Here is a 17,436-nt window from a genome sequence, read left to right on the forward strand (position 1 = left end):
CTTGACAGATAGCCTCAGTTCATACACCACTTGGAAAACTGAAGCTATCAGATGGAAACTTCGCCAGCTCACTGCCTCTAAACCAACAAACCTATGTACATCTGTCCTCATCATCTCTTACTTTTATTTTTCCTATTTCATCAGATGAGTCCCTTTTCCTTCCTAAATCCACTTCTTCCACTGGTGCTTTAGATATGACCCTTTCTGCCCTTCTCAGGAATTTCACTCCACTATCCCTTGTCTCTTTTGTAGTGATCCTTCTGCTGGTTACATAAAACATGTACAGGTCTCACAGTTAAACCTTCCTTCAATCACAAATCCCCCTCCTATGCCTCACTGATCTTCTCCCCTTCACAGGGGAGAAGATCAGAAAATATGTACAGAAAATATGTACATATTTTCTGTCTCACTTTCTTATTTTATACTTATTCCCCAATCCATCCCCCTATCAATTCACCAAAGCAGTTCTTTCAAACATCACGGATGACCTCTATCTTCCTCAAAAGGCCAGTTTAATGAATTGCTTATTGTATCTGATTTGGTAGGAGTACTTGACGCAGTTGATTGCTCTCTCCTCCTTGAAACTTCTTTTGATTTTAATCATTCCACATTCTCCTAGATTTCCTTCTTTCTTTCACATGCTCCCTTTGTAGTTTCTTTTGCAGGATTGTCCTCCTTCACTCAGGCATCAAATGTTGTAGTTCCTCAAGCATGGGTTCTTGGCTGCATTCTCATTTCACTCTATGGAGTCTCCTTAGGCAATTTCTCCCAACCCATGATTCCAAATGCTCCCCTTACACGAATGGCTCCCAAAGTATATCTTTGGCTCTGGACCATATATGTCTAACATCTACTAATGTCTCTTATTGGATGTCACATAGGTACTTCAAATTCAAAGTACTCAGGATGGAAGTCAGTTGATTCTCCTCCACCCCAAATCTAATAAGACCTTTTCTACTATTCTTTGTACTAATGAAAGTCTCCACAAATCATCCAAGTGAAAATCAGAAATCTGGAGGGCATTTGTAATATTGCTCTCTCCCTCATTTGCTATCATGCACTGATTTCTAAAACTGGTCCAGCTTAATTTCCCGACTAACTCCCAATCCATTCCACTCGGCTCTATCCACTGTCCCCTAGTCCTGGACATCATCCTCTCTTGCTGGGATTATTACAGAACCTACTAACTAGTAATTCAGTTTTTATTCTGACAGGCTTCCCCATCACAATTCATTCTCTGAATTACAGCAGGTGTGATCTTTTCAAAACAGAAATCAAAAATCATGATGCATCCATTATCTTTTAAAACATTTCAAGGGCTGTCCATTGATCTCAGGACAAAGACTTCAATCTTCAGCAAGGTCAAAATGATCTAATGGTATAGATATTAGATACCTCTCCACCCTGTGCCAGTTTTTCTTTATATCTTTTCTCTAACAACTGCGGTCTTTCTCAGTTTCTCAATGAACCATGCTCTCTCCTGTTCTAGAACTTTAATATATTTTGTTCAATACTTCTCCCCACTAGCCCTCACCTCATTAATCCTTATCCATCCTCAAATCTCACCTTTAGTAACCTACCATGGTCTCAATCAGGTTCCATGTAATTCACTGACATAGAATAATGTCTTTTCCTTTGGACAATCTAAATTTGTAATTATTTATTAGCAAGATTTTATTATTAATCTCTCTCCCTCTCCCAGAAAGCTCCATGAAAGCATGGATCGAGCTTCTTTTTTGCTCACAATCATGTCTCCGTCACTTAATCAAGTGCACAGTGAATAGAAGCATTTAACAGTTTTTAAATAAATAAAATTCTGAATAAGGTCATCATTATCTTCTTGTCCCCATGTTAATGTTAAATCCATGGTGATATGAGGGAAAAGGAAATAGGTAGGAGACTAGAGAAGTTAAAGTAATACTGAACTTATAACTTCTTTGTGAAAATTTTCTGGGCTGAGCTTGGGCTGAGATCGGCGGTCTCCGACTCCTCTGCATTGTGCAGGGAAGCTAAGTATCTGTGACCTCCAGGGGGATATCTTATAGCACAGTCACTTCCTCATGCAATTCCCTCACTGGATCTTTGGTAGCCTATTTCACAGAATTCAGATACCTCATCCTGGATTGTAGGAGTTTTGGGGAACGTGAGTTTATGTACCTCACTAAAGAGAAGCCCTCCATTTTGAACACTCCTAATCTTTGTTCACTTTGCCTCATATGTTGCCCTTTCCTTTCCACTGTGCTTCACTCTGTCCCATGAATCAGTTGCCTTCTGGTATAATTAATTCCAGGGAGGCCAGGCTTGGTGAGGCCTTTCATTTTAAGTTATTCCTTGCAATTGAGCTTCTCTGTAGCCCACTTAGCATGACACTGGGGGCGGAGCGGGGAGACAAGAAAAATATAAATTAAAAAAATTAATGTCAATATATTTTTCTGCACAGATTTGTATTTTTGTATAACCCTATACATGTATTTCTCTGTAAATGTGCTATGTTGCTGTTTCATGCACTTTATTTGTACAATATAGCAGGTTTCTATAACATACACCCTACCTTACAGCAAGTACACATAAATATTGATAGACATCTTTGAAAAACTTTATCACTTTGTGCAACAGACTTAGGTTTCTCTGAAGACAAAAGCATCCCTGAAGCCAAGTTTTTTGTTTTAAAGCTTTGTACTCAATAGTAACGTAGGTAGTATATGTCATTACATTGTATAACCAGAGACAGGCTTGGAAGGATGAATTCACAACGTGAGTCAGTAGAGAGCCCAGAAATTTTGCCTTCTACAAATTAGTTGATCCTTCTCTTCTCACTTTTAAGTGGGAGAGATGACTATAAACATCTGAAAGCTTGTTAATGTATTATTCATGAAAGGATGTTGTTGATGCATGCTTTTCAGTCTGAAGGTACATGTACTTACATCTAAGAAAGAAAGCAGTGAACAGAAATCCTGTCAACAAGCACAAGGAAATATGTCATTATCAATTTGAGGATTCACTTTTTCTGGAAGGTTGTAAATATATCTTTTTAAAACTGCTGATCCAATAATGCATTGGTTATAAACCATTTTTACTTAATACTAAATTCAAGTATTCAGGATAATTGCAAAATAATGTAAAAAATAAAAGTGTTATTTTATTCAGTTATTTCTCATTGCATGATATATATGCATTGAATTAAAAGAATTATAAATGTCTATACATAAATTATTTTAGCTACATATATGAATTTGTGCCCTTCTAGTAAAACTCATCTGAAACTCTGAATTTTTAAAAATGGGCAAACAGAAATTGATTTTTTGGTCAAATTTATAAAAAGGTATTGTTCTGAACCCATGGCATTATGCTTATGGAAATAAAAATTCTTACCTAGTGGTACAAAAATATGGAAGTGAGTGTGAATGGTTTATGGTACCTTCCTACCTTCCCTAATCTAGCTCCTCTGTATGGGGTGCCATGTTGCACAAGTCTCCCCTTGAGGTGTACAATGCAGTAATATTGCCTGCCACTTTAATATTTCCCCATGTTACAGAAAGGTCTTCCCTGACAGGTGTTCTAACAATCCCCTCAGAACTTAGCTCTTCTTTTGTAATGTAGTTTCATTGTATAATAAAGCTTGATGAATAGTATTTCCTCCAATAATTAATATTAAATGTTCAAATGTAAAAAAATTAAAGAATATTACAATGAAAACCATATACATAACCCTTAGATTCTATATTTGACATTATACACTGTAATTTATTTATTACATACCAGTCCACCTATTTATCTGTCTGCCCACACATAAGTCCATCTAATTTTTGATATGTTTCCAAGTAAGTGAAACATCAATGCAGGTATCCCATAGTACTTCAATGTGCTCACACTAACCTAAGTTCCATCTTCGTTCACATTTCTTTTTCTTTTGAGATAAAATTTACATACAAGGAAATGAATACTTTTAAGTGTACTATTCTATAAGCTTTGTAAACAGGGTTTATCTAACTGCTATCCCTTTTAAGATACATTATAGAATATCCTAGAAAGTTTCGTCCTGACCTTTCTCAGTCCCTCCCGTTTCCTAGAGGCAAGTTCTGTTCTTATATATATTTTTAACAGTGATCAGTTTTGCCTGTTCTAGAATTTCATATAAATGAAATCGTACAATCTATACTCTTGTGTAATGCCTCTTTACTCAATGTTTTTGACATTCACCGATATTTTTGCATAAGACAATAGTTTGTTCCTTTTACTGTTAAGTATTATCCAGCCGAATGTCTGTATTACAGTTTGTTTATCCATATCCTATTGATGAACACTTGGACTCTTTTCAGTTTTTGGCTATACAATAAAATACAAATAATATTTCTAGACAGGTTTTTTCTTTCAGCCATTCTAGTTGATATGTAGTCGTGTTTCATTGTGATTTTAGCGTTCACTTTCCTGATGTAAATTAATGACACTGACCATTTTTTTACGTGCATACTTTTATGAAGTGTTTGTTCAAAACTTTGCCAATTTTTTCTTATGTTTTTAGTATTGTATTGTAGGAGTTCTTTATCTTGAATACCAGGATATTTTCCGATATATGTTTCACAAATATATTCTCTCAGTCTGTGACTTGCATGTATATTTTCTTAATGATGAATTTTGGTGATCACAGGTTTTAAATTTTGCAAAGTCCAATTTATTATTTTTTATTGTGCTTTAGTATCATGTCTACAAACTCTTTGATGTAGCCTCGGTCACAAAGATATTCTCCTATGGTTTCTTCTAAAAAATGTGTAATTCTACATTTGATCTATGATCCATTTTCAGTTAATTTTTGTATAAGGCATGATATTTAGATTGAGATTCATTGTTTTGCATATGGATGCGCAATTATTCCAACACCGTATGTTGAAAAGACCATCATTTCTACATTTAATTTCCTTTGTAACTTAAAAAAACACCCCCAAATATCGATATGTGTAAGGGTCTATTTCTGGACCATGATCTCAGTATCTTTCCCTTCATCAATATACCCATGTTGGGGGTATTGTAGGTTTATGTTAAGTTTTTAAAATTAAGCAGTATGATTCCTCCAACTTTGTCCTCTTTCAAAATTGTTTTAGCTATTCTAATATCTCTGCCCTTCCATTTAAATGTTAGAATCAGCTTATTTATAGGTAGCACAAATTCTGCTGGGACTTTGATTGAGCTTACATTAAGTCTATAGTTAATTTAGGGAGAATTGTTTATTTACATTGCTGATTATTCCAACCTATGAACTCAGTACTTGTCACCATTTATTTTAATCTACTTTCAGTTTTCAACATATAGGTCTTGTACTTGTTTTGTTAGATTTATATATAAGTATTATATATCTTAAGGGTACTATTTCAAATGGTATTGTGTTTTTAGTTAACAATATTTTCATTACTAATGTATAGAAATATGATTGATTTTTTGTGTGTATTGACCTTGCATCCTTTGATCTTGCTAAATCATTTATAAATTCCAGATTATTTGTAGACTGTGATATTTTAAATTTCTTAACATGTGCAAATTGGAAAAGTGTTTAGTTCTTTTTTTATACTATATATGCATTTTATTTCCATATCTTGACTTATTGCACTGGTTAGGACTTCCAATACCATGCTGAATAGAAATGGTGAGAGTAGTCATTCTGCCTTGTTCCTGATCTTATGGGGAAAGCATTCAGTCTCCCACCTTTAAGTAGGATGACAGATGTAGGATTTTTGTTCATGCTTTTTATCAGTTTGAAGAAGTTCCTCTCTCTTCTTGTTTTATTGAGAGTTTTTATCATAAATGGGGATTCAAATATTTCTCTGCATCTGATAATATGGTCATGAGTGTTTCCTTCCTTGGACTATAAGATGTAGAGTACATTGACTGATTTTTTTCCCAGCTTTATTGAGATATAATCATCAAATAACATCATATGAATTTGAGGTGTACAATATAATGATTTGATACATCTAAATTGAAAAATGTTTACCACAATAAGGTAAATATTAAAAATTAGTAAATGTAAAAAATTAGTCAACACAGCCTTGACCTCACATCTTTGGGTTGTTATTAAATGGTGAAACATTTAAGATCGACATGTACAGCAACTTTCAAGTGTAGAATATAGTATTGTTAACTATAGTCACCATGCTGTACATTAGATCCCTGGAACTTATTTCTCTTGTAGCTGAAAGTCTATACAGTTTGATCAATGCCTCCCCATTACCCACAACCCAGACCCTGGCAACCATCAATCTACTCTCCGTTTTCATGAATTTGATGTCTTTAGATTCTACATATAAGTAAGATCATACATTATTTGTCTTCCTCTGGCATTTCACTTAGCATAAGGCACAATGGCAGGATTTAATTATTTTTATGACTGAATATTCCATTGTGTATATATACCATATCTTCTTTATCCATTAATCCATAGGAGACACTTAGGTTGTTTCCATATCTTGGCTATTACAAATAATACTGCAATGAACGTGAGAATGCAGATATCTCTTTGAGATCCTGATTACATTTTCTTTGCATATATACACAAAAGTGGGATTAATGGATCCTACTGTATTTCTGTTTGTAATTTATGAGGAACATCTTACTGTTTTCCATAGTGGCTTCACCAATTTACATTCCCACGAACACTGCATGAGAATTCCTTTTCTCTACATCCTCACCAACACTTGTTATCGCTTGTCTCTTTAATAATAGTCATTCTAACAGGTGTAAGGTGATATCTCACTGTGGTTTTGATTTGCATTTCCCTGAGGATTAGCAATGTTGAACAACTTTTTATGTTTCTGTTGACCATTTGTGTGGCCAGTATGTTGTCTTTGGGAAAATGTCTTCTGTCCATTTTTAAATCAGATTTTTTTAAACTAGTGAGTTATATAAATTCCTTATATATTTTGGATATTAGTAACCCCTATCAGATAGATAGTTTGCAAATATTTTCTCCCATTCTGTAGGTTGATTTTTTGTTTTTTTGATTTTGTTTGTTTTTTGTTTGTTTGTTTTTGCTGTGCAGAAGCTTTTTTAGTTTGATGTAGCCCAACTTATTTCTTTTTGTTTTTGTTGCTTGTGCTTAAATCAAAAAAAAAAAAAAAATTTGCCTAGACCAGTATGAAGGATATTTTCTCCTATGTTTCCTTCTAGGAATTTTGCAGTGCAGGTCTTATATTTAAATCTTTAATCCATTTCAATTTAATTTTTGTTAGTGGTGTAAGATTGTCATCCAAATTTATTCTTCTGCATGTGATTATCTAGTTTTAGCAACACCAGTTATTGAAGAGACTATCCTTTCCCCATTGTATATTCCTGGTTCCCTTGGCAAATATTAGTGGGTTGTATATGTGAGGGTCTATTTTGGGGCTCTAAGTTCTGTTACATTGGTCCATGTATCTGGTTTTTTGTCAATACCATACTGTTTTGATGACTATAGCTTTGTAATATACTTTTAAATCAGGAAATAGGATGCCTCCAGCTTTGTTCTTTCTCACGGTTGCTTTGTCAATTTGTGGTCTTTGGTGATTCCACATGAATTTTTTGATTGTTTTTTCTATTTCTGTAAAAATATCATTGGAATTTTCATAGGGATTGCATTGAATATATGTATGGCTTTGAGTAGTATGAACATCATAACAATATTAACTCTTCTGATCCATGAACATGGGCTATCTTTCTGTTTATTTGTGTCTTCAGTTTCTTTCATCAGTATCTTATAATTTTCAGTGTATAAATCTTTCACTTCCTTGATTAAGTTTATTCCTAAATAGCTTATTATTTTTGATGTCATTGTAAATGAGATTTTTAAATTTCTTTTTCAAATGGTTCATCATTATAGAAATGCAACGGGTTTTTGTATATTTATCTGGTATCCTACAACTTCACTGAATTCATTGATTAGTTCTAACAATTTTTTGGTGGAGTTTAGACTTTTTCTATGTACAAGATCATGTCACCAGCAGACTATTTTACCTCTTTCTTTTCAATTTGGATGCCTTTTTTCTTGCCTAATTACTCTGGCTAGGATTTACAGTACTATGTTTAATATAGTTTGGCAGTATTTTATTGAGAATTATTATATCTATATTCATCAAGAATACTGGCCTATAGTTTTCTTTTCTTTCAATATCACTATCTAGCATTGCTATCAGGGTAATGTTGGCCTCATAAAATAAGTTTGGAAGTACTCCCTCCTCTTCAATATTTTGGATGAGTTTGAGTAAGATTGGCATTAATTCTTTTTTTAAATGTTTGGTAGAATTCACTATCTGGTCCTGGGCTTTTATTTGCTGGGAAGTTCTTGATTACTGATTCAATATCTTTATCCATTACTGATCTGTTTAGATTTTTTATTTCTTTATTATTTCATACTGATAAGTTATATGTTTTCTAGGAATTTATCCATTTCTTCTAGGTTATCCAGTTTGTTGGCATATAATTGTTCATAGTAATTTCTTATGACCCTTTGCATTTTTGTAATATCAGTTGTAATGTCTCCCCTTTCATTCCTAATTTTGAGTCCTCACTGTCTTTTTTGAAAAGTCTAGCTAAAGGTTTGTCAATTTTGTTTCTCTTTTCAAAAACCAACTTTTAATTTTATTGAGCTTTTTACTTATTTCTTCTCTAATCTATGTTATCTCCTTTCTTCTAACTTTGGACTTAGTTTTTTCTTCTTTTTAGTTCCTTAAGGCATAAAGTTAAGTTGTTTATTTGAGATTTTTTTTAATGTGCTCACTTATCACTGTCAGCTTCCCTCTTACCACTGCTTTTGCTGTATCTCATAAGCTTTGATATTTTGTGTTTCCATTTTTATTTGTTTCAAGATATTTTTTGATTTCCCTTTTGAGTTCATCTTTGACAATTTGGTTGTTCAGGATTGTATTGTTTAATTTCCACATACTTGTGAATTTTCCAGTTTTCCTCCTGTTATTGATTTCTAGTTTCATACTTTTGTGTTTGGAAAAGGCACTTGAAATGATTTCAGTCTTCTTAAATTTTAAGGGTATTTTTAATTTCTTCTCTCAGTTCTTTCAGTTTTTATGTATATTACATAAATACATGTGCTATACATATTTCAAAGATCTTTATTTTGTGCACCATCATTCAGGATTGTTTTGTCTTCTTGGTGAACTGCCACGTTTAGCCTTGATAATTTTGTTTGCCCTGAAGTCCACTAATCTGATGTTAATAAAACCACTGAAGATTTCTTTTGATTAGTACTTACAGGTTATATTTTTATAATGCTTTTTTAGAAAACCCATCTATAGCATTATATTTAAAGATGGGTTTCATGATTGGCAAGGCTCTGTCCCACAGTCTCTGAAAACCCCATTGGTGTGAGGGTGGGGTCCAACTCCTTTTGTAGAACTTGACTATAATAGGTCTGGTAGTCCAAAGGGTACTCTTCTGTAGGTCAGTCCTCTTCTCAGCCCTTGGCTAGGGTGTGGGCTTTCCTTGAGGCTAATTTTGTCTGCGTTGATTGTTGTTTCTGAGTTGCAAGCTGCTTTAGTTACCAGGAGACAAATATATGCTTACCCTAGGAAACTCACTGAAACATTATCCATTGAGTCTCAAGGTTCCAGCCAATTTGACTTCCTTTTCCCACTTTCAAAGACTTGTGATAGTTTTTTTATTTCTTTCAGGGTTTTAGTTTTAAATTTCTGAATGAATAGGGTGCACTGTTGTTAATTTATCTTGTCTAACACTGGGTGCCCAGACTTTTTTATTTCTGTATGAGTCAATTTTTTCTGTTCTTTCACATGTTTAGTTTGGTTTTTTTTTAAGGTGGATACTAAAGTTTATGATGGATACATTGTAGAGATTCTGAATTTAGTTATCTTTGTCTCGAGATTAATTCTTATTCTACCCTACAATTAACTAGATCAAACTTCAAATTCAGGTTTCTTGTTTAGATCAGCAGTTGAAATCTCTGATCAGTTCTTCCACCTTCAAGTTACTGTAGACACTGGTGTCTCCTCTGCAATTGCACAGTTTCTCAGTTAGCCAAAAATTTCAGTGATTTCACATTTTACATGCAGATTTTGGGGCTTCCATCTGTGGGACCTCCTCCTTCCTAGATTCTCTGCCCCTTAATTTTTGTTCTACCTGTCTCAAACGTTGTCTTCTGATACATAAAGCTAGTAAAGCTCAAGTTTTCTGACACCCTGACCAGTTTTCTGATGTCTTGAGCCATGGGAAGATTGGGGTATGAATCAGACAAAAAAGTTTTAAATTTACAAATATTGCCAGGATCTTATCTTTCCTGTGTCTCAAAGGAAGATTCCCATCCAGTTTCTACCTGATTTTGATCACTATCCAGTGCCTTGATGCAGTTGGGTGATATTATATGTTTGACCTCGATTTTATATCTGGTATCTCTTTCTGCTGTATCTGCTAGAGGTTTAGTCTCAGCATTCCACATTGCTGTTACTGGAATCTGTAAGCCCCCTTTACCATTTTTTGTGGATATCACATGTTATAATAGTGAAGGCCAGGGAAGCTGTCATTCATGCCATGGATCTGCCTCTTATTTTATGCTTAGTCTTGTTAACAAAAAATATAACCCCATCCCCCTTTTTAAACTTGTTGTTTAGTTCCAGCACTTGAACCAATAAGATTATGTGCCCACAATCTCACCCTTGAGGGAGTTATTTACAGACAGAGGCAGCCAGCAGTCTCCAGGGGTGCTGAGATTCCCTCTTCAGGTCAAGAGGGGCCAGCACTTAAGTCAGAGGTTCACAGGTGAAAGAGCACTGGTGTATCTGGACAGAGCATACCCTTTTTGCCTGAAAAACGTGTGTAAGAATGTTTCCTTTAGGGTATCTGAATAGAATCATGACCCCTATAAGAAAACTCCAGATATCTCCTGATAATATTTCTTTATCAAGTCAAATTAAGATATCCACATTCAAAACTTCCATTATAGCTACTGGCTTCCTGTTCTCTTTGTGGGGGTAGGGGGCATACACATACTCATCAGTGTTAGTAAAGTGGGAGAGCATATAAGAGAAAATTATAATGGCTTGATACTCAAACTGTGATATATGGACCAGCAGCATTAGCATCATCTGGAAACCTTTTAGAATGCAGAATACCAGGTCTTATGAATATACTGAATCAGAATGCTCAGTTTAGCAAGATCCCCAGGTGATTCACATGCACTTTAAAGTCTGAGAAACACTAAGCTAAAATATAGGCTGCCTAGAGAAGAGCTTCTTAAACTATTTGTGAATATTTTTAATTTTTTGTTTGTGTGTGGTTTATGTCCATTGTAGACCAATATAACTTAGCATACAATAAAAATGTATTAATATTAAAATGAAATAAATACAATATAAAATCCTGATCTTTATTAGATTCAATAGACATAGAATCACCTTTCAAAAGTGTAATCAGAACATACAATTTTAAAAAATGAAAATAATTATAAAAGCTGTATTTGTTCACTGAAAGAGTGCCTTTTAGATTATTCATATTCACATATAACATAATAAACATCTTCTGTTAACTTTATAATTCAATATTCTTCCTTTCAAATTATTCTTTTTGAGTGAATTTATTTGTAATGGTTTGTTTGAAAATTCCAATTAGGTTTTAATGGTTTCATTAGACAGTATATCTCTGCAAATAATACTCTATGGTTTTCTCACTTCATCATCAAATATGTTTACAAAACAAAATTAAATATAACTTGCATGATTTTTTTTTGTATTTTTTCAGAATCACTTCCATTTTTATCATTTGTTTCATTACTATTGCCACGTTAGGAAAAAGGGTGTCTTTGCTTGACAAAGAGTATGATGAAGATTGTTTAGCCACACGTAAGTTATATTTTAAAATAAATAATTCAAAATTGGCTTCCTTAATTTTGTTAGGAGTTATAAATATTAAATTTAGAAAAAAAACTTTTTGATTGATCAAAAGTTAAGTATAAAATAGTGTTATAAAAATAAAAGCTTATATTTTCTTATATTCTGAAATCTTTTGAAATGGCGATGACAGACACCTTAAAACATCACATCTCACTATATTGTCTTATAAGGCATGGTAGTAGGCACCTCTCACCATATGAAAATCATACCATGAATTCAACAGCTGAACTGGTCTAATCTTATTCAAAAAGTCAAATCCATTTATCATTCCTTTGGATGTCACAGTAATGTCAAATTACTATAAAAAATATACATGCTTACGCTCACTTATAGTACTTATCTTTTTGCAGATCTGCAACAGAGTTGGTGGCCTTTATCAATTCACAGACCATATGTTGAGCAGCATTGGTCTAGACTACTGAGATTGAAGACTAACTAATCCAGTGCACCAAGAAAGTGAGCATTTCCCATTTTCAAATTGACTATTTCTTTCATGCAACAATGCTGAATAATAGCATAAGTCAGGCAATGTGGATATAGCAACTTCGTGATTCATGTCCTATATCTAACTAACTAAAGTCTACTTGAGAAATGACAGGTAGCTAGTACCTAAATGGTTCTGAGACATATTGATTGGATTTGCACATTAAATTTAGATCAAAAGTCCCCTCTTCCTAAGTTGCTCATCCACTACAACCAGGTCCTTTACCAAAACCTCACTTGCTATGGTTATATAGTGCCCTCTGTCCTACAACAATATTTGGCTTGTACTTATGGCTTCTTCAATTTTCATTTTATTTCATTATAGAGACTAGATATTCCCTCTCCATTGTACCGTGTTAACAACAATTTTGTGTTAAAAAGATCTATATGTATTTGCATTTTTACTCTGTTCTTAGACAAAGCTGGTTTTTCTTAATTTTTTTTTTTTATTTATGTGTTTATTGCTAAACACTCTGGCACCTTCTTCAAAGCTTTATTTTAACCACCATCAACATCATCATAACAAGATGGATAATTTTACGACCTTAGAGCATAGTCTGGTCAGGCATGATTTGGAGATATTATGGGTTGGTTCCAGACCACCACAATAGTGAATCTCTCAATAAAGTGAGTCACACAAATTTTTTAGTTTTTCAGTGCATATAAATGTGATGCCTACACTGTACTATAGTCTGTTAAGTGTTCAATAGCACTCTGTCTTAAAAAACAATGTACAAACTTAATCAAAAAATAATTTATTGCTAAAAAATGTTAACCATCATCTGAGCCTTCAGTGAGTCATAATTTTTTGCTGGTGGAGTATCTTGCCTCAACATTGATGGTTACTGACAGATCAGGGTGTTGGCTGTTGGTTGCTGAAGGTTGGGGTGGCTTTGGTAATTTCTTAAAATAAGACACCAATGAAGTTTACCACATCCATTGACTCTTCCTTTCAGGAATAATTTCTCTGTAGCATTGCAATGATGTTTGATAGCATTTTACCCATGACAGATCTTCTTTCAAAATCAAAGTCAAATCCTCTCAGACTCTGCCACTGCTTTACCAACTTATTTGTATTCTAAATCCTTTGTTGTCATTTCAAGTCTTCACAGTATCTTCACCAGGAGTAGATTCCATTTCAAGAAACCACTTTCTTTGCTCATCCATAAGAAGCAACTTCTCATCTATTCAAGTTTTATCATGAGACTGCAGCAATTCAGTCACATCTTCAGGCTCCACTTCTAATTCTAGTTCTCTTGCTATTTCCACCACATCTGCAATGACTTCCTCCACTGAAGTCTTGAACCCCTCAAAGTCATCCATAAGGGTTGGAATCAACTTCTTCCAAACTCCTGCTAATGTTGATATTTAGACTCTTTCTATGAATTAGGAATATTCTTAAAGACATCTAAAATGGTGAATACTTTCTAGAAGGTTTTCAATTTATTTTGCCATATCCATCAGAGCAATAACTATCTTTAGCAGCTATAGCCTTACAAAATGTATTTCTTAAAGAATCAGACTTAAAAGTCAAACTTACTCCTTGATCCAAGGGCTGCAGAATGGATGTTTTGTTAGCAGGCATGAAAACAAGATTAGTTTCTTTGTATATCTGCATCAGAGCTCTTGGGTGACCAGGTGGATTGTCAGCGACTAGTAATATTTTAAGACAGATATTTCTTTCTGAGAAGTGGATCTCCTTCAGTGGGCTTAAAATATTCAGTAAACCACGTTGCAAACAGACATGCTGTCATTCAGGCTTTGTTGTTCTTATAAAACACAGGAAGAGTAGATTTAGCATAATTCTTAAGGACCCCAGGATTTTCTGAATGGTAAATACGCACTGGCTTCAACTTCAAGTCAGCAGCTGCCCTAGCCTCTAACAAGAGCGGCATCCTGATCTTTGAAGCTTTGAAGCCAGGCACTGACTTCTCTCTAGCTTTGAAAGTCCTCGGTGGCATCTTCTTCTAACAGAAGGCTGTTTCATTTACATTGGGTATCTATTGTTTACTGTGGCTACCTTCATGAATGATCTTAGCTAGATCTCCTGGATAACTTGCTGCAGTTTCTACTTCAGTGCTTGCTGCTTCACGTTGCACTCTTACATTATAAGGTGACTTCTTTCCTTAAGCCTCATGAACCAACCTCTGCTAGCTTCAAACTTCTCTTCTGCAGCTTCCTCACCTCTCTCCCTTCATAGAACTGAAAAGAGTTAGGGCTTTATTCTGGATATTAGGCTTTGGTTTAAGGGAACATTGCAGCTGGTTTGATCTATCCAGAGCACTAAATCTTTCTCCACATTAGCAATAAGGCTGTTTTCTTTCTTTCTTATCATTCGTGTGTTCACTGGAATAGCACTTTTCATTTCCTTCAAGAACTTTTCCTTTTCCTTCACAACTTGGCTAACAGTTTGGCACAAGAGGCCTTGCTTTAGGCCTATCTTTCAACCTCCCTTTTTTTTTTTTTTTTTTTTGACATGCTTTCCTCACTAAGCTTAATCACTTGTAGGTTTGATGTAAAGTGAGAGACGTGTGACTCTTCCTTTCACTCGAATACTTAGAAGACACTGTAGAGTTATTAATTGGCCTAATTTAAATATTGTTGTGTCTCAGAAAATAGGGAGGCCCAAGGAGAGGGAGAGAGATGGGGGAATTGCCAGTGGAGAGAGTAGTCAGAACTCACAACATTTATCAATAAAGTTCACCATCTCATATGGCTGCAATTCATGGCACCCCAAAACAATTACAGTAGTAACATCAAAGATCATTGATCACAATAACAAATATAATGGCTAAAGAGGGAGGGCATATGGGGATATATGTATACATATAGCTGATTCACTTTGCTGTACAGCAGAAACTAACAGAACATTGCAAAGCAATTACACTCCAATAAAGATATTTTAAAAAAATAGTTTTGAAAGAGTTTGAAATATTGTGAGTATTACCAAAGAGACAAACGTGAGCAAATGCTGTTGGAAAAATGGCACTGTTAGACTTGCTTGACACAGGGCTGCCACAAAACTTCAATTAAAAAAAATAATAATGTCACATCTATGAAGCACAATAAAGTAAAGCGCAATAAAACTAGTATGCCTGTAATCGTTGGAAGACAGTTCCATTAAGTGAGGACTGATGGTAGAGAAGGGGATAATCCTAAATGTTCACCACCTAAAAATCCACCTTAAGACAGATCTCACTATTGCCTAATCACCATCACAGATATTGGGGAAATCTATTTCCTTATTCACTAGGGTATTTGTACACTGGTTATTTCTAAGCCTTCAAAATCTTTCAATTGACCAAATAACGAAGCATTCCCTGAAGCATTCAGAATGCTGGAGCCATGCCATGTACCTTGGAGAAATGGGAATGGCCTCTCTTTCCCTACTATATATCACACATTGTGACGTGGATTCCAAATAACAGTATCTATAACACCCAGTCTCAAAGGATACCTAGTAAAAGAAATTGTTGCCTTCTGTAATGATTAAGGGGGGCATTAGGGGGGTGCATCCTGAAACAAAGAAATAAAACAGTATGAAAATTAATAGATTGGAAGTAATACCATTATGATAGCTAGGGTCCAGATAAAAAGTAATGGGGTCTGAATTAATGAAATGGGACAAGAAAGGACAGACTAGTTTTGAGGAACGTAACAGAGACTGACTGGACATGGGATGCTAGGGAATGTGGGGGTTTCAGAGAGATAATGATGTGGAAAGAAGAGTACATTTATACAATTTTGAATAAATAAAATTTGAAGTGCCAGTGGGATTCAAGTGGCAGCTTTCAATGTAGAGATCTGTATGATAAAAACAACCCCAAAGATTTCAAATAACGGCAAGTACAAGCATTTAGATAAAATTACAGGAAAATTGTTGTAAAAACAGTAATTCCAAGTAATGACTAAATGATGAGTCAAGAAATAACTGGGTGTTTTTTTATCGTGCCCAAATGACACTGAATTACTACAGGGGGATTCTGATCAAGGTGGCAGAGTAAGAGGGCATGGAGCTCACTTCTGCCCATGAACATATCAAAAATACATCTACGTGTAGAACAATTCTCACTGAAAACTAACTGGAAACTGGCAGAAGGACTTCCGTAAGACCAAAGCTTTAAGAAAGATCCACAGGTAATTGGCTTAGAAGAGGAGAAAAGCAATCCATTTGGGACCTGTGCCCCTGGGAGGGGACTCAGAGAAAAAGGGAGATTATACGGGTGGACACATAACCTGAGGAGTGAGCATTTCAAGCCGCAGGTTGAATGCTGCCGTCCTGGGTTCCCATGTGGGAGAGACAAGCCTCCTTGGCTGGTTGGAGGACCACTGTGACTAACAGAAGGGCTGTAAGAAGCCTGGACTGGCGCTCGCTGGTTTGCTCCCAGGCAGGGCAGAGAGAAGTCTATGCTTGCGGTTGCAGGGTTTCCCACAACTGACTCACTGAGTGCCACAGGCTGTGCCGAGCAAACACTCCGGCTCCGCTCACTGTACGCCACAGCGCAGTACTGGATCTTGGTAGCCATGCCCATGGGACTGGCTTGACCGTGGGTCAAAGACTTGACCAGGGGATGCAGAGGTAACCCCGTCCTGGGGCAGAGGCTGGGTGGGCGGCTGTAGCCATTGTTGATGCTTATTCAAGCAGCGCCTCGGAAGCAGCCCAGACCTCTGACAGCGCCCCTCCACCGCAGCTCACCCATCCCCAGTACATGCTGAGAGCCCACATGGGCCCCACCTGCCCCGCGGGCGGTTCCACGACAGGGCAGAGGTGGCGGAAGCTGAGGGCAGTGATGGGCTGTGAGGGACAAAGGGGACTTGCACCTGAGGCTGCCCGGGCCGCGCATTGGACCTCAGCCTGTGACTGACTTGAGCCGAAGCCTGCACAGGCCCCAGTGCTTTAGTACTTCCCACCGGGTTCAGGGAGAGGGCAAAACAGACACTTAGAGGGAACAAAACCTGTTCTGGCCTGACCCTTAGGGCTTCTGCTCCAGAAATCTGGGATTAGGCTCCCCACCAATAGGGTGGTGATGGCCACAGAGAGGAAGTCCTGCCCCGCACCTGGCGTCAGCTCTAG

At 35.9% G+C, this 17,436-nt stretch overlaps 1 pseudogene; it reads right to left on the reverse strand.

Annotated features, from left to right (window-relative positions):
- The window catches only part of LOC114903919, a 60,096-nt pseudogene extending 43,208 nt beyond the window's left edge, over window positions 1-16,888 (reverse strand).
- Between the last annotated feature and the right edge of the window lie 548 nt (window positions 16,889-17,436).

This window comes from Monodon monoceros, unplaced genomic scaffold, assembly GCF_005190385.1.
Source record: "Monodon monoceros isolate NGI ecotype Baffin Bay Population unplaced genomic scaffold, NGI_Narwhal_1 Super_Scaffold_21, whole genome shotgun sequence".
In the NCBI taxonomy this organism is placed as follows: Eukaryota; Metazoa; Chordata; class Mammalia; order Artiodactyla; family Monodontidae; genus Monodon; species Monodon monoceros.